The sequence below is a fragment of the Lynx canadensis genome, chromosome B3, assembly GCF_007474595.2.
Source record: "Lynx canadensis isolate LIC74 chromosome B3, mLynCan4.pri.v2, whole genome shotgun sequence".
In the NCBI taxonomy this organism is placed as follows: domain Eukaryota; kingdom Metazoa; phylum Chordata; class Mammalia; order Carnivora; family Felidae; genus Lynx; species Lynx canadensis.
In genome coordinates this window covers 8,618,288-8,640,772 of record NC_044308.2, presented here as the reverse complement: position 1 = coordinate 8,640,772, position 22,485 = coordinate 8,618,288, and the positions used below count along the sequence as shown (strand labels likewise).

The following is a 22,485-nucleotide window of genomic DNA, read 5'->3' as shown; positions in this document are numbered from 1 at the left end:
TCTAGGCTCAGGATTTCTGCTAACCCAAGGACCTGGTGTGCTATGAATTCTTGAGTCATCGTCCTCGAAGTGGGGAGGTCTGGTGACTAGAAGTTCCCTTTCTGTCAATCAGAGAGTGGCAAGGATCTACATACAGATGCTTTCTAACCATAGATTAAGTTGTCTCACCTAAAGCTTTTCCACCCTAGGAAACAGTGGTATATAAGAACTCAGAGAGGATGGATTTAGTTTTATAACTGGTCCAGCCTCAGATTTATGAGATTTACAAGATGGGACTAGCAAGTTCATTTTGGCAGTCGTACTATTTTAGGAAACTTTATATGTGACCCTCAGCGATCATCAATGATTTGAATATTTGGGATAAGTCAGAAGTCCTTAGTTTGACTCTTGGAGCTAGAAAACCATGAGACTGGGTGGAGTCACTCTCTAAATTTCAGTCCGTATGAAATCTGTGTCTTTCCATGGAGCTCAACACAGTGATGTGTGAGGCTGAATGTATACATGTACAACATCGGTGCACAGTGATGGAGAGACATGGAACTGGGAGATCATGGTCTTTCGAGTAGGCCGGATTGACATTTGGATCCCATTCCAACCACTTTGTAGTTGGACTTATGCTATTTCTTTCTTACTTTTCTAAGTCTCAGATTCCTCATTTGAGAGCACAAAACAACAAACCCTTGGTATCCATTCCTTAGGGTTGATAGAAGATTGCAGGAGCATATATTAAGTGTTTGATATATTGATATGCTTAATAAATGTTGGGACATTATTTTTTATGATGCATATCCCTAATTCATCATGATTTTATTTTTTTTTTGTTGTTGTAGACTCTTCCCAAAATCCTTGATAAGCTAGCTCCAGCATTCACGATGAACAGCTGCAGTTTCCTCGTGGAGAAATCCCGAGCCTCCACAGCCCGGGTGGTGGTGTGGAGAGAGATGGGGGTGTCCAGAAGCTACACAATGGAGAGCAGCTACTGTGGCTGCAACCAGGGGCCCTATCAGGTATGTGAGGCTCCGGCATATGCATACTTTCTGTCCAGCAGCTATGTACTGTAATGGGGGCACTATTAAAGACCTCTCAGTTCTTCTTTCTCTCCTGAACGTGGAAGAAGTCTCCAGGTAGTCTGGCCTCGCTACCTGATCTTGCAGAACTAATCAATGATTGCATTCACTGGCAGCACAATCTGTGTTTATCCTGGAAGCAATTTGTACGTGCCCGTTGGTTTGGTTTCTCAATCATGTGCCCTGGCCAGCAAGTGGCAGGGAGCCTTCCTCAGACATGCACCCCCAGCTTTTATGGAACCTCGGCCTAGCGCTGTTATATGCATGGGGATCTCTTGTTACCTTTTGCACAACTCGACTGGTTCCCCTTGCATCATAAAGGGTGTAGGTTGGTGCATAGATATTGCCCTTTACATCCGTGTATTGTGTGCCTCTATCTTATGTGATTATCTAAATCAGCAGCTCTCTGTTGCCCTGCTATCACCAGAGCACACAGAAGTGTGTTCATGACATGTATCTCCCCAACATGAGTGGATCTGGGACTCATGCTCCAGTGTCAAGGGAAAGGCTTGTATAAATCACATTTTTTTTCCTACAGCTCTGTTAACTGCATGAGCAGCTGGATAGCTACTAAGGCAGCCTGCTTTAGCTACTCTTCCCTGTCCCCACTAGAGGAGCATAAATAAGGGACATTGCGACAATGCCATGGTAGTAGATTCTTTTAAAATTGTTAGGCAAGCTGACAGTCTTCTATTCAATCCCAAGGATACCTGGACCTTACCAACATTAAAGCTCATTACATTGGCTTTGATATTATCCTGGAACAGCCAGGAAGCACTTGGCGCCTACATGGTCCTATGCTTGTGGAAATCTGGTAGCTCTCAGAGAAGACAGGGAGTGACAGGTGATGAATATTACCTAACTTCCCACCTGGCCAAAGACTTTTTTCTTTTTTTTTTTTTTGACACAGGGCTACTGAACCACCTGTTCTAACCTATTAATTCTGTTAAATAGCCAATCAGTCCAAACAGTTGCTCAAAATAAATTGTTCAGTTATTGAGTTAATAAATTATTAGATTGAATTAATCCAGTTTACCCAAATTAATGTCGATGTAGAATAAGAAGAGTGAGATCATTGGAGGGGCATGGGATTAGGCATCACAAGACCTCACTTTCCCACTTATCAGCAGTGTTGCAAGCTACATACCTCTACGAACCTGTGTATGTTTCATATATCAAATGTTAATATTCATAAGGATTCCTTTCCTCCCTACTGCACAAGAGTTTTTGTAAAGGCCAAAAGAGAATGTAGACATGAGTGCATTTGAAGGTTGTATCATCAGGAATATGTTCAGTCCCTTGGCATTCAAAACCTGTATGATTGGGAAAAATAAGCCTGGAGTATTATTGACTCTAAGGACTTAAGGATATAGACTTGTATCCCTCTAGTTGTGTGCCCTTTGATGGATAGGGGCCAGACACTTATTTAAAGGAGGACTCCATGCATCCTTCACAGATCTATTGGAGTGGTGACTTTCATTGACTTTGTTTCTCCAAGTAGCAATTCAGGCTAACAGCTTCCAGTCAGATAAGTATCAGTGCCATTCATGATAAATCAACTAGAAACTCAAACCTCTGGAGTTGCTGTTTGAGAACTAGATGACTCAGACATTCAGGCCCCTACCAACACTCCATCTTCCGTGTAACAAACACATGGGCTGTTACAAATGACACGGAATGACAGAGTTGCCCAATGGGGTGGCTTTCACATACCAGCTCAGCATTTCCTCTGTGAAATTGTCCACGTGGCCTTTGCATGAGGTCTTTGTAAGAAAGGATGGAGAAGGAATTGGCTAGAGGAAGCCCTAATGGTGCCAGACCTGGTTTTGCTTTAACAATCCTATCCTCTATATGAAACACCTCTCCGAATGGATTGGTTTTCTCCTTCCCTTTGTTTTTCTGTCCTTACAAATGCTGTTGAATAACTGAGCAAAATTGCAGACAGTGAGTAAGAGGATGATGAATAATTTTACAAAGGGGTAGGGGGAACACCCCAAGGGAAGGAAGCCAGCCCAGAATTGGGAGTTTTGGTGATTTTTGTTTGAGGTATATAATGCAGTCTATGAGCTATAAAGCAGTATAGAAATTTCCATCCTGAACATATTGCAAATGATTTTTGTACATTGAGAAGCTCAGTCCCAGTTGAGTCCTGAGGTTATTATTTTAAGGTCATCTTTCCATTTTTTGTTTAGCATTACCATTTATCCAAAAGATGGAGGGTACTTAAATACACCCATGAGGGGCATTCCTTCCTTCCTTCATAAGAATATCAATATTTTTGCAGTTTCTCTGGTTAATGCAGCTTTAAAGTAGTTCCAATCATTTCTCCCCCAGCACACTAAGTACCTGATTTGTTAGTATGGAAATGAAATATCATTTCTTACAATGACATTTATGTTGGAACGGCATTAAAGAACATAAGCTATTACCTTCAAATAATTATTACTAATATGGTATTTTCTCTTCTATTTTCCAATCTATAGTTGGTTAATTTAAAAAAAAAAGAATTCTCTTGCATTTGTGTCTTTGGAATATAGTCTCTACTGCTAGGTTATACATTTAGATCTATAATCTCTGAGTCTCACCCACTGAGTGATTTACTTTAACTATTAGGGACTGGTCCAAAACTATCGAGGCTATGGAGGGGAAAAGTCAAAATGGAATCAGGCATACTCTCAGGGCTCATGTTTTAGAGGTGTCCAGTCTGTGTGGATAGCTGTGTATTTCACACCTAGCATTTGCAGCCTGGGGTCACATACATGGTGTGTTTGCACATTCAAAGACATGTGCCTGGGCCCCATCGGCTGCTTGTAACTTAGGACAGTGTGAGCACTGCCACCCAAGCAGGCTGTCCACATGCCCTTCGGCAATGCTGCTGACTTGTGGGCAAAACGGGTCTTCATCAGAGGAAGGACAGAGTGAGCACCTGAGGTCTGAAGAGTAACTCAACTGATATTTAAATCCCCTCACTTCGCACTGCGTCCTATGGACCCTCCAGCAATCCATTTGCTATGCCACCAACAGAAAGATTTTCCAGTAACCCAAACCTATTCAAGTCACAGTGTTGCCCATAATCCTTCATTGTGTCCAGAGCAAGTCCAGCTCCTTATCATGCCAGGTAAGGACTTGTACAACCTAATTCATTTGTGTAATGCTCAATCCCTTGTTTATCATAGAGTACATGTTGAATATGTGTGATGATTGGCAAATGAATGGAAAAATAAGTGAACAAATGGATGGCGATTTCCATGTAGAGTCAGATGATTATCCTCTCTGTCCATAGATCACTAGAAAAAGGGAAGGAATTGCCATGGTCACGTGTGACTAGAAGCCACTTTCAAATGAAGATTTAAATTTTTTAATTTTTTAAAGTTTATTCATTAATTGAGAGAGAGAGACAGAGTGAGATGAACAGAGAGAATTCCAGGCAGGCCCCATGCTGTCAACACAAAGCCCAATGCAGGCCTTGATCCCAAGAACTGTGAGACCATGACCTGAGCCAAAATCAAGAGTTGGATGCTTAACCAATGGAGCCACCCAGGCGCCCCAGAAATGGAGATTTTTAGAGTAATTGAAATGGATAGTAATGGAAAATGTGTGGGTGAGAGAGGGAAATGTGTAAGAATGCAATGTTGAGTCCTCTTGAATGTGTCACTATACACATGATTTGAGAGCACCTAATGGATTCTTTCTCAGAGTAAGGAGATTCTAATCCAGGTGCACTCTCACATGGCCACATTCTAATAAAAAATGATGATTCAATGGAAGGACTTCCACCAGTATACAGGGGGGATGCTGCAATGCACCTGCCAGATCCCCTTTTGGACCAAGGTACTCATTTTCCTGGCTGCTCACAGCTGTGTTCATCACCAGAAATTGTCTGCAGCTGATAGAAGTAGCCTTGATCAAAGCTTTGGCTTCTTAGTGTGAGCAGCTTGCATCCAATAGCTGTTCTGAGTGTGGGTACAAAGGCCTGGCCTCGCAGCCCCAGTTGGGAACACTCCAAAGGGCCATTTCAGCTCCAGAACTCTCTGTAGGATTGGCTGGGGCCTCTGTCACAATTGCACTGTGATTCAGCTTCCCACTCTGACCACTTCTGCTTTTTTCACCACTCACAGGTGTTGTGCTGGTGAGTGCTCCCCAAAAGTCCTTCTGCAAAACAACTTACTACTGTATTTCAAAAAAAAACCCCAAACAAACAAAAACCCTGAGATCAGGAAACAAAAACATTGCAACTAAGTGCTTGGCTATTGAAGATGGCTTGAGAGGGATGAACTTCATATGAAAAATTAAGTCATCTCACTTGGCTTGCAGGGCTCCCTGTGTCCTCCAGTTCACACTCTGCATCATTAGCTGTTTTAGGACATAACCCCACACAGATTGGGAGACCACAGCTCAGTGCAGGGACTCTTGCACTGCTGCTCTACCTCCATTGTGGTCCAGAAGGGATGCTGGGTGTATTAGTTTCCTGTGGCTGCCATCCCAAATCTCCATAAATTTATCCATAAATTTATCTCCATATCTCCATAAATTTATTCTTGCACAGCGTTGGAGACTAGAAGCCTGAAATCAAGGTGCCGACAATACTATGTTCTCTCTAAAGCTCCAGAGGAGACTCTGTCCCATGCCTTTCTCGTAGCTTCCGTTTTTTGCTGGCTCGTAGACATATCACTCCAATCTCTACCTTTATCTTTGTATGGCCTTCTCTGCTTGTATGCCTCTGTCTCTGTGTTATCTTTCCCTCACTTAAATTACTTATTATTATTTTTATTTCTTATTGAAGTTTAGTTGACACACAATGTTATATTAGTATCAGGTGTACAATATAGTGATTCAACAACTTATACATTATTGGTTTCTTCTTTTAAGGACACCAGTCATATTGGATGTAGGGTCCAGCATACTCTAGTATGACCTCATCTTAACTAATTACACCTGCAACAACCCTAGTTCCAAATCTGGTCACATTCTGAGGTTCTGAGAAGGAAATGAATTTGGGGGGGGATGCCATTCAACCTGGTACACGGGGTCAGGCAAGGAGGTACAGAATATACAGATCCAAGAACCAGAAAGAAGTTTTTATTTCTTTCTTCTTATTTCTATGCTGTGAAGCTTCAAACAAATTCTAGTCAGTCTTGTTTTCACTATACCTCCTGAACAAGAGAATAAGAAGTTTCAGATTTTCTTGGAACATCTTGGAATCCAAATTTGAAGGGCATTCCGTGTATGATGAATGCTGATTAGCGCTGCTTGAGGATTATAATATATAGTACCGTAAAGCAGTGATAATGGTAATAAACACATTTATGGTACTTACTCTTTGTCAAGCCTTTTTCATATATTAAATTATTCCATCATTGCTACCATGTGACAAAATACTGCAAAGTTGGTTTTATTATCATTACCATCATCGTCCTTATTTTCCAAATGGAGACATTTAGAGAGGCTAAGTAACTTGGTCAATATCACACACATAGCTAGTATGTTTTAGAATCAAGGTTTGAACGCAGACAGGTCTGGCACTGGAATCTTCGCTTTTACCCTCATGCCTTTTGCTTCATAGGATGTCATCGGTCAAAGTATCCCTGGGCTTTGGAAACAGGAGAACTAGCTTCTGCTTTTGGCTGTCACCAAATAGATCTGCAGCAACAAGTTTCTCATGTATAATAGGAAAATGTAATTAGAACTGAAAATTGGACATGGTCTCTGCCAAAATCATGCTTGAAAAGGGTTGCCTTCGCTGGGTATCTAAGGAGCTTCTGGATCATCTAGATCAGGGCTCTCTCGCTTGATTCTGAAACCCCCAAAAACCTTCTATGGCACCTTCTGAGTAGATCCAATTTTCTAGGGAGAAAGTATTTTGCTTTTAGCACCAATTAGCTAATGTCAGGAGATCTGTTCTACCCTTCACATCCCCCCATCTTATCCTGAGCTGTTTTGTTTTTTTATCTTTCCAGAGTAAACAAAGAGGAATTGGAGGAATACAATACCTAGGTATTGGTAGCTGTCTATCAGGCAGGGAAAATGGGAAGAGCACAGCTCGTCTTTAGTAAAACATCAGCTTAAGTTTGTATTAGTCAACCTCCTATGTTGCTTTCCATACTCACTTCACTTCCTGAAGGCTCCTCTCCTTTTCACATTTTTCCCATTAAGGAATGATTGCTCTCAACAACTCATTGAGTCTTTATTTGAGGACATCTCTTTTCCCCCCAAGTGTCCTAAGCCACAGAATCACCTCTCTACCAGGGTCTACACATATATTCTCTCTCTGCCACGCATGTGTGTGTATCACACATATGTACACAGTTGTACGGATGTCCATACCAGCAGTTTTGAATGACAGCTTCATGTGGGAGGTGTAGTTTATCGTGTAGTGTGGGCACTTGTACCAGAGTTCCAAGGAGAGCTCTGCATTTAGCAGCCATGACCTCAAGACAGTGACCTGTTTTCTATGACTTTTGGTTGTAACGGTGATGTTCCTCACAGTTCCTAGTTATAGAAATGTTGTAAAGACTGAATGAGCTACTGCCTATAAAATGTGTATCAATATTTTCATACTAAACACTCAATACCTTTTATTGTTTGTATTCTTATTGATTGTATGTAAAAAATTTTAATGATGGTTTTCTTTTTCATCTTAAGTACTGATACTTAGACTCCAACCCTCAGCCATAATTGTCTTATTCATACTTTCTTAAGTACAACCATTGAGGTTAGACATCAGGTCTCTGTGATTTTTATTAACTTTAATAGGCAGCCAGGGTTGCCACAAATATAGGTACTGATTGATTACAATTCTAGAAAAGATGTACACATGGTCAAAGCCTAGAAAGAAACCTCAAAATAGCCATAGATTTTGGCTTTTATAAAGACCGATATCCATATAGCAATATTTATAGATTTAGTTACATCAAAGAAACTTCTGTGTATATTACCTTGACATTTCCTCTGCCTTTTATTCTATCAAACTTCCTACACAATCTAGCCCATATTATAGCCAATTTGCATGTGAGGTCCTAGAAAAGAGAAGGGGAATTTGTGAGCCTGAGTCTAGGGGAAGGGAAAGAAAGAGCAAGGAGTAGAGGTCGGGACAGGAAACATACTTGAATTTAAAAGTCTATTCCAATTATGAGCACAACTCAAGAATATATTTTGGATCACTATTCTCTTGGAACCCATTTCCTTATCGTATGGGCAGCCTCAAATTAGAATATGACTCTTTTTAAGCTCTGAATTGGGAGGGTGGGGGGGATCCTGTTAATTTCACTAATGTAACCTGAGGAATAGGATTTCTCAAACTTTAATGAGCATAGGAATTACCTAGGGATCTTATATGATGCAGATGTTTGCACAACGTATCCATGTGACCTGGGGTATGGCCCAGAAATCTGCATTTTATTAAGTGCCCCTGAAGATTCAAATTCTGGTGACCCAGAGGCCAGTGACTGAGAAATGGGGCAGGTTACTAGTTTTTGCAGTTTCTGTTTTTGTTTGCTCGCTTCTGGTCTCCTTTGGGCTATAGGTGATCTTCCATGGCTTTTGTCATAAAGTCTCAAATTCTCTGCCTTCCCTACCCTTGTGTAGTGTGTGTGTATGTGTGTGTGTGTTTCATTTGTGCTTTTAGATGATTGGCCTAGTTCTCTCACAAGAGTTGTATGGAAAAACTATCGATATCCCAATGAGAGTTTAAAATGTTTCTGTTTGTTTTTCTAGCTCCTGGGGCATCCCCAGGTCAAGATTTCTTAAATTGGCTATAGAACAAAAGAGTATAGGAACAAATGTAATTACATACAAAAGTGTTTTTTGGTCTATGTATACATTTTTCTGGGGAGAAAATCTATAGTTTTTAAGACATTGTTAGAAGAGTGGATGACCCCCAAATAATTAAGAGCTCATGACTTAGTTTACTGAATCAAAGATGTCTAGAAGCCCTTTACAGCTTCTTGGTTTCTGCTCTCTTAAAAAAAAAAAAATTTTAATGTTTATTTATTTTTGATAGAGAGAGGGCAAGCAGGGAAAGAGGGTGGGGTAGAGGATCCAAAGCAGGCTCTGTGCTGACAGCAGAGAGCCCAAAGCAGGGCATGCAGAGCTTGAACTCATGAACCGTGATATCATGCCCTGAGCTGAAGTCAGACACTTAACTGTCTCAGCCACCCAGGCGCCCCTTGGTCTCTGCTCTTAGGTCAGCTCTAGAAGCGTTTGACTTGACTTTGTGAAAATCATCCAGGAGTCTGTCACTCGCTGACTCCTTCTGCCTGCTTATCACTTAGCACAAGAACCATGATGTATCTCATTAAGTGTAGATTGGAGTTACTTCCATCCAAATCTTGTGTGATGACTAAAAGATTAGGACACTAATCTTTTCAGGATGATGCTTCTCACAGGTGGTCTTTCCGACTGAGGGTTTGTTAGAAACAAAGAGAGTCTCAGGCCCCACTGACTGCAGCAGGATCTACGTTTTAACAAGATCCTCAGGTGACCCGTGTCCCTAGGAAAGTCTGAGAAGCACTGATTCAGAGCAGCCTTGGTCAGCGGGGAGGTGACAAAGGATTAGGGCTCACCAAAGGGAAATTGGGGAGTTCTTCCTTTTCTACTGGGGCAAGGACATTGTTCCCCAAATTTTTGTGAACTGGAATGAGCTGCTGTTTATGAATGGGATTTAAATATTGAAGGTGGCCCTCAATATGAGACATACTGTGATCTGTGCCAACATTTTAATGCTAGATGAGTCTCTTCTTGTCCCCTTAGCCACCCCCCCCCCATATGCTCTCACCTTCTCCACTCTAGGGCTTTGAAAAGAGAAGGACAACTTTCCAAAAGTCCATTTGGCCATCAGAATGCCACTTCATTCCTTTGTAAATACAAATGTGAAACACAGCTCTAATCTATCATTTTAGTATTAGCCACTATTTGAACCATTCACGTCTATGCCCTTTTTGTTCTTATTAACTGTGATTCAACAAGTGTTGCCTTGGTGTTCTTTTTTTTTTTTTTAAGCCTCATTGTGTATGATCTCAAAACACAGTCTGAGCCATTTATTAACTCACTGTAGGCTTAATGATGTAGTGAAATATTGTCCTCATCCTCTAGCCCTCAATTCCATAATGTATGTCAGCATTATGATAGAATATTAAAAGGAATTAAATAAAAATCAAGAGGCAGAGATGCTAATAAGGTTGCCAGCAGGGGTCTTTCCTGGGATTACTAATGCCTTGGGAGCTGTGAATTTTAAATGCCCATTGTAGAAAATGGTTCATTGTTTCAAAAGTAAGGATAGAATCTGGCCCTTGGGATCATCCAGTGAGCCTCAAATGACCTCTGATCCTTTAAAAATAATGTGGCTTCAAAGGACCAAGAAGAAGAAAAGATGGTTTATCTCTGTAAATCTCACTCTCCCCATGTGATCAATGTAAGTGCAATCAACCAAATACCCTAAAGGAAAGGATATAAAACCAAAGGAAGGATTAATTTAATCCGGGGTTTTATGTAGCTTGTATCATAGGGGAAAAGGACAGGCCAAACCTGAGATACATTTCTTTGGTTTTTTCTACGTGACCGAGTTCCTTGGAGTAGCTTCTTCTAACACAGGAGCTGAGAAAGCAGTGTCCCACTCTTGAGAGTAATCCGCAGGATATATTCTCTGTGAACTAGAGTGCACCCCAGACCATGACTATGAAAGGTGATCCTTTCCTCCAGCCAATTTTTAAATTCTCTACCAGGTGTTCCCTCCAAAGGAGTGGCCTCCAAGATTTCTCTTTTTAAAAACTAAGCAGTAATTATCTTTATAAGCCTGTATTCCCTGAATGTAAATGAGAAAAGAACATTTTAGAATATTTTGAACCATGGTATTAGGAGGTAGGCATTAGATATTTTTATATACATTTATACATCCTTTCTTCATTGATTAGTTAACATGTATTTGTTAGGCATCTACTCTGTTTCACGCTGAAGTTTGTGACTGGGGATGTTTACAGAAATCTAAAAACACTTAGCAAAGACCAGGCACATGGTCAATTCATCTTCATTCATTCATTCTTTCATTCATCATTCAGTAAACATTAAAAAAAAATCCAGACAATATGTTAGGTGCCAAGAATATGACAGAGTGGAATTGACAGCTTCCTACTCTCTCAGGGTTTATAGTCCAGCCAGAAAGGCAGTTAATTAAGTCAGCAATAACAGCAGAGAGTAGTATGAAAACAACTGGGTGTTATAATAGAACACAGAAGGAGATAATTTAGGGCTTTGCTAACTGTTGGTTGAGTTGAATATGAATTATCCACAAATTACTTTTTTTGTGTGAAATTGGAAAAGGTAATTCACCTGACAAAGGAAAAGACACTTGTTTGAAAGTCGGCTAAGGTCAGGGAGTTCTTGATTTTTCTTTCATCCTCATTTGCTTTCATGCTACTTCTGGCTCATTTCATAGTTCTTATTTTTTTCCTTAAAGTTTTTTTTTTTAAAGTTAATTTATTTATTTTGAGAGACAGATAGAAACGCAGGTTGGGGGCAGGGCATGGGTAAAGAGGGAGGGAGACAGAGAATCCCAAGCAGGCTCCACACTGTCAGCACAGAGCCTGATGATGAGCCTTGGACTCATGAACTATGAGATCATGACCTGAGCTGAAATCAAGAGTCAAATGCTTAGCTGACTGTGCCACCCAGGTGCCCTTCATTTCATATTTTTAAATTGCACCCTGTAATTCCACATTGGGGATGCATATTATGCTGAATTTGAGTACACTGGAGCATGCAAGTGTGTTCTCCTGTCCCCTCTTCCTGCATTCCCTCCCTAGGAACACACAGGAACCTACCGCAGGTGTTTCTATGGAGCTTATAGTGAACCACACCTCCCTGAAGGCAGACACAGAATTGAAAGATCAGAAATGTTTCCAAATCCTCCTTCAACTGGTACTGAGTAATGAAAGTTAAATAATGGTAATCTTGATTATTTTATGAATTGAATGTCTGGCTCTACCCCCCAAGTATTCCTGAAGACAACAAAAATCATAGTAGGAAAATACCCTTTGCCTAGTGGTTTATAACTCATAAAACACTTTCATAAACTATTATCTCAGGTGAGCCAGAAAACCACCACAGATCAAGTGTGAGGGGAAATGGAAGTGAAAGATTAAAAAAAAAAAGTGAGCCTGGGATGGCACAGAAAACAGTGAGAAGTGTGGCTGATTATTGGGCTGGTCAAAGCAGTTGGGTGGGCTTGCTCAGCTATGTGACATGTGTCTGGATAAGGCTATGTGCAGAGCCATTTCTGGGATGAGGTGTTGAGATGGAAGAAAGACTTATCTGCCAGCTATGCATGCCCCCCTTCCTGGTTCCCATTAGTCAAAATGTGTCTCCAGAAAAGTGAATCCATATGTCCAGGTGGCACCATTGGGACCTTTTTGTAGCCATTCATCTAAGTCCAGAAATGGTAGATGGGGCCAGAAACTCAGGATGGAAGGCTGGTGGACCTGGTTCTAGAATAGCAGCAATGAAGGAAGTCCTCCCAAGGATGCCAACTGGTCAGCCCCAGTATGTGGAAATGTGAGGAGCCCAGCAGAATTGGTGGCACCCAAGGCAAGGCTCACCCCTGGGGGTCCAGGAGTTGGCATCACCAAGGGAATCTGAGGAGGTGCTTAAGATCTGTCCTATACAATTACCAAGAAAAGTCTTTTTTATTTTTTTAAAATATAAAGTTAGAGCAACAAAGTGACAGTATGCAACTAAAATATTCATAACCCTTCATCCTAAAATTCCCACTTCTAGAAATGTAAGTCCAGAAGTGCATGAAGATACATGTACAAAGATGCCATTGCCTGTTCATGGTGAACAAGGAGACATGACCTTAACTCCCATCACCCAAGGGTCAGTGAAATACACAGTTGTCTGTTTGAACAATGGATGCCTCAGACAGAAGGCACAAGATAATTGCACTCACCTGGTCTTTAGCACTTCTGTCCACTAGCTCCATCGTTTATGGCCAATATTTAGGGAAAATTATTTAGTCTTTTTAACAGTGTAGTCATCAGAAAAATGGGGATAATGAGTTTACCCCCCTCAGCATATGCTTGTATGCAAAGCACTTGGGAGAGCATCTCACACCAAATACCAGCTAATCCTCATCTTCATTGTCATCATCGCTTATATATTGTTACACTCAGTCTACTGATGTGAAAGCTGAGATGGAGAAAATTTAAGGGACCTTCCTTTCTTTTTTTTTTTGAGTTTTTTTTTATTTTTAAATAATCTGTACACCCAACACGGGGCTCAAACTCCCAACCCTGAGATCAAGAGTCCAGTGTTTCACTGACTGAACCAGCCAGGTGCCACCCCTTAAATGCTATTCCTTAATGCTTGACAACTTGTCAGTAGTGGGATTTGAATTTAAACCATTCTAATTAGAATCGGAACACACAAAATCCTATGTTACGGCAGGTTGCCTCACGTTGATGAAAATTTCGGGCGTCACAGAGCTCGGGCAAGCAGCTATTGTGTTACATGGCAAAATTTGTGTCTAAAACGATCTTAGCAAAATGGAATCCTGGAAAGTATCAAAAGAAAGACTTCATATGGGTAATTGGGGATTCCTACTTTTGGTTAAAACAAAACATCGCTCAAGTAGAAGATGGTTTATAAAAAAATATTTAGAGGTTTTACTTACTGGTAATGTAATATGATTAAAATGTGAAGTACGTTACAAATGTGAATGTGATATTGGACTACATTAAAATTATCATAATTGCTTAGAATGAGAAAGCTGATATTCTGTCTTCTCCAACTCTGTGTAATTGCACTGAAAAAAAAAATGTGTTCCATCAGCAACAGGACTCGATTTTCGAGAACTGTGCTAAAAGTATGCAATGGTCGGGTAAAAAGTGCCTTTTGAGCCATCCTAAGGAGGATGGAGTTTATTTTCAAAGATACTAGGTGTCCATCCATATGATTAAAGGAGAGATGTGATGGGGTCTTATCTGTTTTTTAACAGTTGTGTGCTGAAAGGGACTAGAGACAGGGAGGCCATGTTTGGAAGGAGGGCAGAGGCATTTGGAAGCAAATGAGAGAGACAAACACCTTCAAGAGGGATTCAGAAGGTTGGAACTCACTGGGTCTGGTAAAGGGCTGGATGGTGTGGTGGGGGATGGAGAAGTGCGGAAAAACTCAGGTGACTTCCAGATTTTAGGCCTGGATTCAAGATAAGAAATGTAAGGGAAATCGTCTTGTGGGCATGTGTGAGAGAGAAAGGGTGATTATATGCATCAGGAAGTGAAACACAGGCAGGGAAACTGACTACTTCTTTGGGTGTTACTGAAGACACAAAACACTCAGTTTGGCTTAGTAGATACACTCTATGGCCAGTTCTTTCTGTGAAATTCTTGATTCTGTAATCAGAACATTAATGGAGGAGAATGTGAAGTTGCTACGTTACCCTTATGAGGGACTTTCTAACACACACTCATTACTTCAACACAACTGACCTTATCTACCTTGCAGACTAATTTAAATTCTCAAGCTTATTTCATTTGTGCACTCCAAAATGCTTATTATAGATGTCCTTATTGCTGTCAACTTCCTAATGCTGTCTTGACTGAAGAAAGGGGTTCTGGGTCAAACTTTACTATACAAACTTGGCCATTTGTATACACATATAATATACATAATATGTTATAAACATATATATTTTTCTAACCATAATACAGTAAAATCAAGAGAAAAAAATAAAAACAGTAAGGCCCAGAAGTATACCTATGTCTACCATTGTTTTTGTCATTTTGATGTTGCTTTCTAGACTTTGGCCATATGTACATCTTTTCTAGAATTGTCATCAATCAGTACCTATATTTGTAGATTATTCCTTTTTTTATATTATTCATTTTTAGTTAACTTTACAGCTTAAGGGTTTTCCATCTTTCTCTGAAGACTCTACACTTTGAACAGTTTTCCCCCAATATTGCATTTATCACACTGCAATTGACTTAAAATTGTTAGACGTTTAGGTTGCTTCCAAACTTTTGTCTGTTTTATGCAAACTATGGGTGTAAGTTGTTTATGTATAATTTTTCCCCACTCACCACCAATATTTTCAACTAATAGGTTAGAGTTCCAAAGGGGAATTTTAGGTTAAAGTGCTTCTGAAAACATGGAACTTGATCTTGCAAGATATCATTCACCCCAACTGAGTTTGGACTTGGTCTTGACCCCTTTCTCATAATGTTGAGAAGTTGCATTTCCACTTGGGCTTATTAGTTTAACCATATACATAGCACACTTACTAAATGAGAGAACCACTCAGCATACGAAGGAAGACAAGATACAAATAGAATGGCTACTTTTATTTTAAATGTATTTCTCAAACTCTGGCATCTCTTGATTTTGATTATTCCTTCTTACTAATTTTTCCCCCAGATCAGTTAATGGGAAGATCTAGTGCCAATGTTTCATATAAGTTTTCTTATTTCACATATTGTCATAGAAAGGAATTCATGGGTTTTTTTGTCAATTTAGTTTTTAGCTTTTGTGAAATGGTATCCATTGAAACAACCATCAGGTTGACTTCCAAATTGGATCATCATTGTGTCATTCATTTGAAATCTCATTTACCACTGAAAATCACTGCCAATTATCATAACAAATCAATTTTTGTGTCCTCACATTCCTTAAGGTACTCCTCAGTTACCCATGAATGGGTTGAGTACAGCTGTTCACAATCAACCCTGTAATATAACCTAGAACTAAAACCTTCCTCTCTCCCAAATCTCCGTGATAGAGATACTTCCTCACTGGATCAGCATTGGTGCAGAGATAAGACCTTGGTAATTTCAGTTGCAAAACATTAAAGAGATTACCAAGGCAAGTTTTCTTCTGGAAAATGGAACTCCAAAGACTTCTTTAAGGATTCAGGATACGAGTTTAATTTGGATTACCAGGTTCATATGCAATGATGATAAATATACACTGGCATGAGGCATTAAAATGATTACTAAAGCAAGGATGATTTCTCTAGCTCAGACTTTCTCAAACTTGGTACTACTATCATTTTGGGGCTGAGTAATTCTTGATTATGGGGGCTGTCCCTTGTGTTGTAGAGTGTTTTCAGGCCCTGGCCACCATCAGATGCCAGTAACACCTCGCTAGTCATGATAACAAAAATATATCCAGACATGGTCAGTTGTCCCCATATAGATCAGAACCACCGTTCTTGAGAATCATGCCTTACTACAGATGTTTTCTTTCCCAAGGCCCCTCTTTGCATCTTGGTTTCCTCAACTGTGAGGCACCCAGGTGGCTCAGTCAGTTAAACATCTGACTATTGATTTCGGCTCAGGTCATGGTCTCATGGTTCATGAGATGGAGTAATACATTGGCCTCTGTGCTGGCAGCAAGGAGCCTGCTTGGGATTCTCCTTCTCCCTCTCTCTCTACCCCTCCCCCCGCCCCCGCTCTCTCTCTGTCTCTCTCTCAAAATAAATAAGTAAACATTAAAAAAAATCAGAAGACTGACTTGGATTATATCCAAGTCATTCTCCAATCATAAAATTACTGGACCATGCCTGAGCTAGACAAATAGGCTTCATGTCTACATGATTTTCCAAACCCTAGTCTTTTGTGATTCCTCAAGTTAAAAAATCACAACAATGTTTTGAAAATGTTTTCAAAGAAACACTGTGGTGCTATTAGTTGGGGAATGTAAACAAAATGGGCTACTGTTGTCTCTAAGGAGAAAAGAAAATAATCTTTACAGACCAAGACTGGAGATTTTGTTTGTGCTAATGCCCTAAAGTTTCAAGATTGGAAGCAAGCTGGGGTATGATGGAATCAGAAGATAGGAGAAAAGTGGCTCAAACCAAGAATGAATAGAAAAGAATGAAAAGCCAATAGGTTTCAAGTCTGAAAATATGCACATCACTTTTTTTTTTTTAAACATAACATAAACAAATGGGAAGAGAAAAAAAAAAAAAATCAAGGAGTCCAGGAACTGATTTCCTAAAAGCACATTGTTTGCTTTGGGAGGCTAATTCTTTCAACATTTTGTTACTTAACTTTCACAAAGACTGGAGACTAGGTGTGAAATCCATCAGTTGGTTTCAGGGCAGGTGGGAAGGAGTGGTTAATGAATTCAAGACCCTGGTGAGAAGTAGAAACTCTGAAGTTCTACGATAGCTGTGACAGCGGGTGGCACTGAATAAAGTGACTGAGAATACCTAGCTGTGTTCCACATAACTCTACCGTCACCCTGGAAAGGGCTTTTGTAATGCTCAGTGTCTATTTGGACACAGTCTTGTCAGCACACCCTGTGCACTGAATAACACCAATGGATTTGGGTTCAACTTCATGGGAAAGAACATTTGTATCTGAGAGATAGCTCCTGACAAAATCTAATCAGAAAGAAGGGGAAAGGATATTAAATCTCTGTCTTTTGTGCTCTCTCTCTCCCTCTCTGTCTGTCTGTCTGTCTCTCTCTGTCTGTCTGTCTCTCTCTGTCTGTCTCTCTCTCTCTCTCTGTCTCTTCCTCCTAACCCTTTACTTCTAAGTTATCTAGGCAGGGAAACTTAAGAGTCACCCCCTAAGTATTCATGACTGTGAATAATAACAAGTAATGTTATTTAAGTACTTGACCTCATAATAACTCATCATACTTGTTAGAGCTCTTACCTTCGCATGTGTTAGATTAACTGTCTATATAAACCTATAAGGTAGTTGCTACCTCTTAGGATACGGGAATTAGAGCAGAGAATAATTAGGTAACATGTCCCACAGTCACACAGAGAGTAAGTTGAAAGAACTGGGATCTGAGCCCAATCAGACTCCCTCCTGGAGTCTGCTTCCGACTGCTCTCTCCTACCACTTCACTGAGCATGTTCCAGCATGGTCTTATATCATCTTAACCACCACCTTATGAGTAGGTATTATTTGTATCTTTTTCCCACAGAAGGGGAAACCTCGGTGCAAAGAGGTTGAATCATCTGTCAAAGGTCACGTAGGAACAAAGTAAGGAATCAGGGATTCAAACTTGGTTGGGCCACCCTCAACCTTTGCTCTGACCTCTGTGCTTTTTGCCTCCTCTGGAAGAGCTAGAAGGGCTTTTCCAAGGCAACTGCACAGTGTGGCCGATGCCATCGGAGTCGCAAATAGCTCGTATGGTAGCATGCTCTCCTTGTTCAGAGGAAGATGTTACACTTGGCTGCTAGGAAGAGAAATGCAAAAAGCCTTCACGGAGGGGGTGGTATTAGCTAGGGTTTGGGGGAAATGGCCTTATTTTATAGGCAGAGATTGAGGAGAGAGCATGTTGTGGGGAAAAAACAGCATATGAAAAGGCGTAGAAGCTGCCCTCCTGGAAATGTTATTCAGTTGGTCATGGAGAGGTTTAGGGCAGTGAGAGGTGTGTACCCTTTCTGAAAACAGACATGCTATGCCTTTCCTAAAGATTTTCTTGAAAGCACAACAATTCAGGAAATCTCAGGTCTCAGAAAAAAAGTTTGGGTTCAAAAGAGAAAAGGGCATGCTTATCAAAGCCATTACCAATGACAGCCTCAGAAAGTCACCAGGAGCAGAGAAGATGCTGCTATATGGGGACCTGTGCCTGCCCTGGGTTAACCCCAAAGTGGGGGCCATTGGGGTAAAAAAATCCCAGTATGAGAGTTACAGCCCATAGGAAGCTTCTAACTATTTCACAGGCCCTCAGGAGTCACTAGAAAGCCAGAACTGTCTTTAGCCACAATCCTTTTTCTGAAACAAGTAACTGGTATATACATGTATTTATATGAAAAGTGTTACTAATAAATAACATGTATGTTCTTGGCACTATAGTCAGTGATTCTAAATAGTAACTCATTTAAAGACCTCAGTAATTCTTATGTTTAATTGCCACAATTAGTAAGTTTACATTTAGGGAGAAAATTAAGTTTATGAAGAGAATTTTAAAAGTCTGCATTAAAAGAATATTGTGATATTTGAAGTCAGAGGGAGCTAGAGATGACTACTCACTTGATTTGGAACATAGTCCATGCCTTCAGTGAAGGTGATGAAAGAATCTGAGCTTTAGGGGCCTTGGTCTCTTAAAGGTGTTACCAAAGACTGATGCAGTGGGGCTTTTCCAGTTACTGCTGTCTGAAGAGGATGCATCCAATAAGAGTCCTGCTGTCCCAAACAAAGAGACATGTCCCAGGAGAAGAAAACTGGCAGCAGTAGCTACAGAGGACAAGCCTGCCTTTTGTGTCCTGCTTGGGGGAAGTTATGGCAGAGATTGTTGGGGTGTGTTGTTTTTGTCTTTTCAATATTTTTAGAAAGCCTGAGCATGCAAACACATAGAATTCATTTGCCTGGGGTCAGGCACTATGGCACCTGCAACCTGCCACTGCAGGTCAATTGTATTTCTCATTTCTATTTTCATAAAATATGGGCTTTTATTGCTGCTTGTTTTGCTTAGTGTGATGCTTTCGCAATTATTCATCTTATGCGACATTGCTTTTTTCAGTGATAAACCAACCTTGCATTCCTGGTATAATAAACCGCTACTTGTTTGTGCTTAATTTTCTTTGTATATGCTTCCAGAGTCATTGTGAAGATACTTTGTTACAGATTTTTGCATTTATGTTTTTGAGGTATATTTGTTTTTAATATTATTTTTTTTATTGTCTTTAAGTTTTGTACACAGTATAATGGTAGTCACATAAAATGTGGTAGAAAATGTTCTTTCTCCTATTTCATTAAATAGGTTAGAGAATATAAATGTTATTAATTCTTCAAATATTTGATAAAATTCACCAATGTAATCATCTAAACCTGGATTTTATTTGTGGAAATGCTTTTTTATAATGATATGAGGCTTTGGTCACTTTCATGTACCTTCAAATGTGTGTGTGTGTATATGTGTATATATATATATATATATATATATACACGTGTATATATATATATATACATATACACGTGTGTATATATATATACATATACACACACACATACACACACACACGTGTGTGTGTGTGTATTCTAATATTGAAATTTATAATCTTGGGGCAGGTTAGTATGATACACACTGCTCCTTCATTATCAGAAGCATAACGAAGTAAAATCTAATTTTTCAAACTCAACAATACATTGCAACATATTTCTATATTAATAAATACACAAGAGTACTTTAGGGCATTTCATTTTGTGCGTATACGGCAACTTATTTATCTGATTTCTCTACTTGTGTACTCACACTTAGTTTTTTAACCCCCCACTCTGCTGAGGCCTTCTTTACCCCAATGACAGCAACAACCTTGCTAATGTCAAGCTTGATAATTTCCTACACAAAACTTGTCTCAAAATATTCCTAGAAGGATCATTTCATTTATTTATTTATATATTTTTAAAATTTATTTGAGAGAGAGAGAGAGAGAGAATGAGCTGGGGGAGAGGGGTACAAAAGAGAGAGAGAGAGAGAGAAACAATCTTAAGGCTCCACACTCAGCATGGCTCAATCCCACGATTCTAGGATCATGACCTGAGCCAAAATCAAGAGTCAGAAGCACAACTGACTGAGCCACCCAGGGGCCCCAGAAAGATCCTTTTAAAGCATAGGTCCACTTATGGCATTCCTCTTCTCAAAACACTGCAAAGTTGGGGCGCCTGGGGGGATCAGTTGTTTAAGCGACCAACTCTTGGTTTCTGCTCAGGTCCTGATCTCATGGTGCATGGGATCGAGCCCCATGTTGGGCTCTGTGCTGACAGTGAGGAGGCTGCTTGGGATTCTCTCTCTCCCTCTCTCTCTCTGCCCCTCCCCCACTCACACACACGTGCAAACTCTCTCTTTCTCAAAATAGATAAACAAGCATAAAAAAATTTTAAAAACACCACACTGCACGGTTTCTCCAGTTTACTCAGAATATAAAATCCCAAACCCTTAGAACAATTTATAATTCCCTCCATGATCTGCCTCCTGGTGTGTCGTCTCCTCATTCACTGTTCCACACACTGGTTTCTTTAAAATTCCTTAGAAATTCCTGGTGCACTCCCACCTTAGAGTGGGATTGCACCCCTCTTTTGCATTAGCACTCCCTCTTTTTGCGGAGATCTATAGGTGGGTGACTCATACCTTTAAGCCCTCACTCATCTCTCCCCTTCTGCTGCAGCCTTGCTTGACCATCCTGTTGAAATCTGTAAATGCTTCTTACCCTCAGAGTTCCCAGTTGCATTTGCCCAGCTTTCCTTTTCATTTTCCCATATCACTCATCACCTTCTGGTATTACACAATTTACTTATTTGTTACATGTATTATTTATTGTTGGTACTCCTGTTAAAATTTAATCTTCTCAAAAGCCAAGATCTTCGTTTGGTTCACTAATATATTATATCGTGCGCCTAACTGACACATGGTAGACAGTCTATTAATTCACACTGAGTGAATGATTTAGACAGGTTGTTCTCATTTTCTAAAATAAGATGAATCTATCTACCACGTGTCTATCTCTCCATCCATTCAACCATCCATCTATCACATATCTATATTTATATCTATACCTATATCCATATATCTAACATTTTCTATTTATATGATTTTGAGAATTTACTTTTTGTTAGGCACAGTGTTAAAACCGGGGAAAAAGAAATGTCAGTGACGTGCTGAAGCTATTCATGTCAGCTTGTTAAAACTGATTGTTAAATATTCAGAAATTTTACAGGCTGGCTGTTAAACCAGTGATAACTTGAAATCGGTCATGGTAAGAACAATTGCATCACAGAAATGGGAAAATTCTGCAAATCAAAGTTTTTTCTCATCATATGCCAACCACAGAGCCAGGTTACCAGTATTATTGGAAGGATAAGACTCATCTCATGTCATCAAGCCATTAAACTCCTAAGCATACAGTTCCTATATAATAGAGCTCAACATGATACTTTAACTGTACTCTTGAAATATTTATGTTTGGTGGAAATGAATGCAGAACACCCAAATGAGAACAGAGAGGTTAATTATTCGGAGCTTACTCTGGCAAGGGAATAAGCCACCGTCACTTATGTTTTACATAGACTCAGAGGCAGTCATCTAGTTGGAAAGCTTCACAGTGAGAAAAGAGGAAGCCTGCCGATTGGAGGTTGTTGTCACAGGGGAAATGGGTAAACAGAAGCAGGGAAACATATATGATTGGTTTGGGGAGAATATTTGTCTTTCTCTAGCTGGATGAGAGAGACAGTGGACGTTGGCCATTGTTGACCCAGTTTTGACCATTTTGGATGATTGCTGCAGAAGTTATGGTTTTGCGTTTTAGGTGTCTTATGTGGATCAGACCATATATTGTCATATATGGTCTTGCCATTGTCTGTATATTTAATCTCTTGGCCGGTTTTGGTCATTCTCTTGCTTGCGGGAGATTGACCAATTCAGAGAAGGCTCAAACTCCATCTCTTCACTTCTCCAGGATTGTCACCAACAT

At 40.0% G+C, this 22,485-nt stretch overlaps 1 pseudogene; it reads left to right on the top strand.

Moving 5' to 3' along the window:
• LOC115515962 overlaps nucleotides 1–18,716 on the top strand; it is a 194,659-nt pseudogene extending 175,943 nt beyond the window's left edge.
• Nucleotides 18,717–22,485: the final 3,769 nt, after the last annotated feature.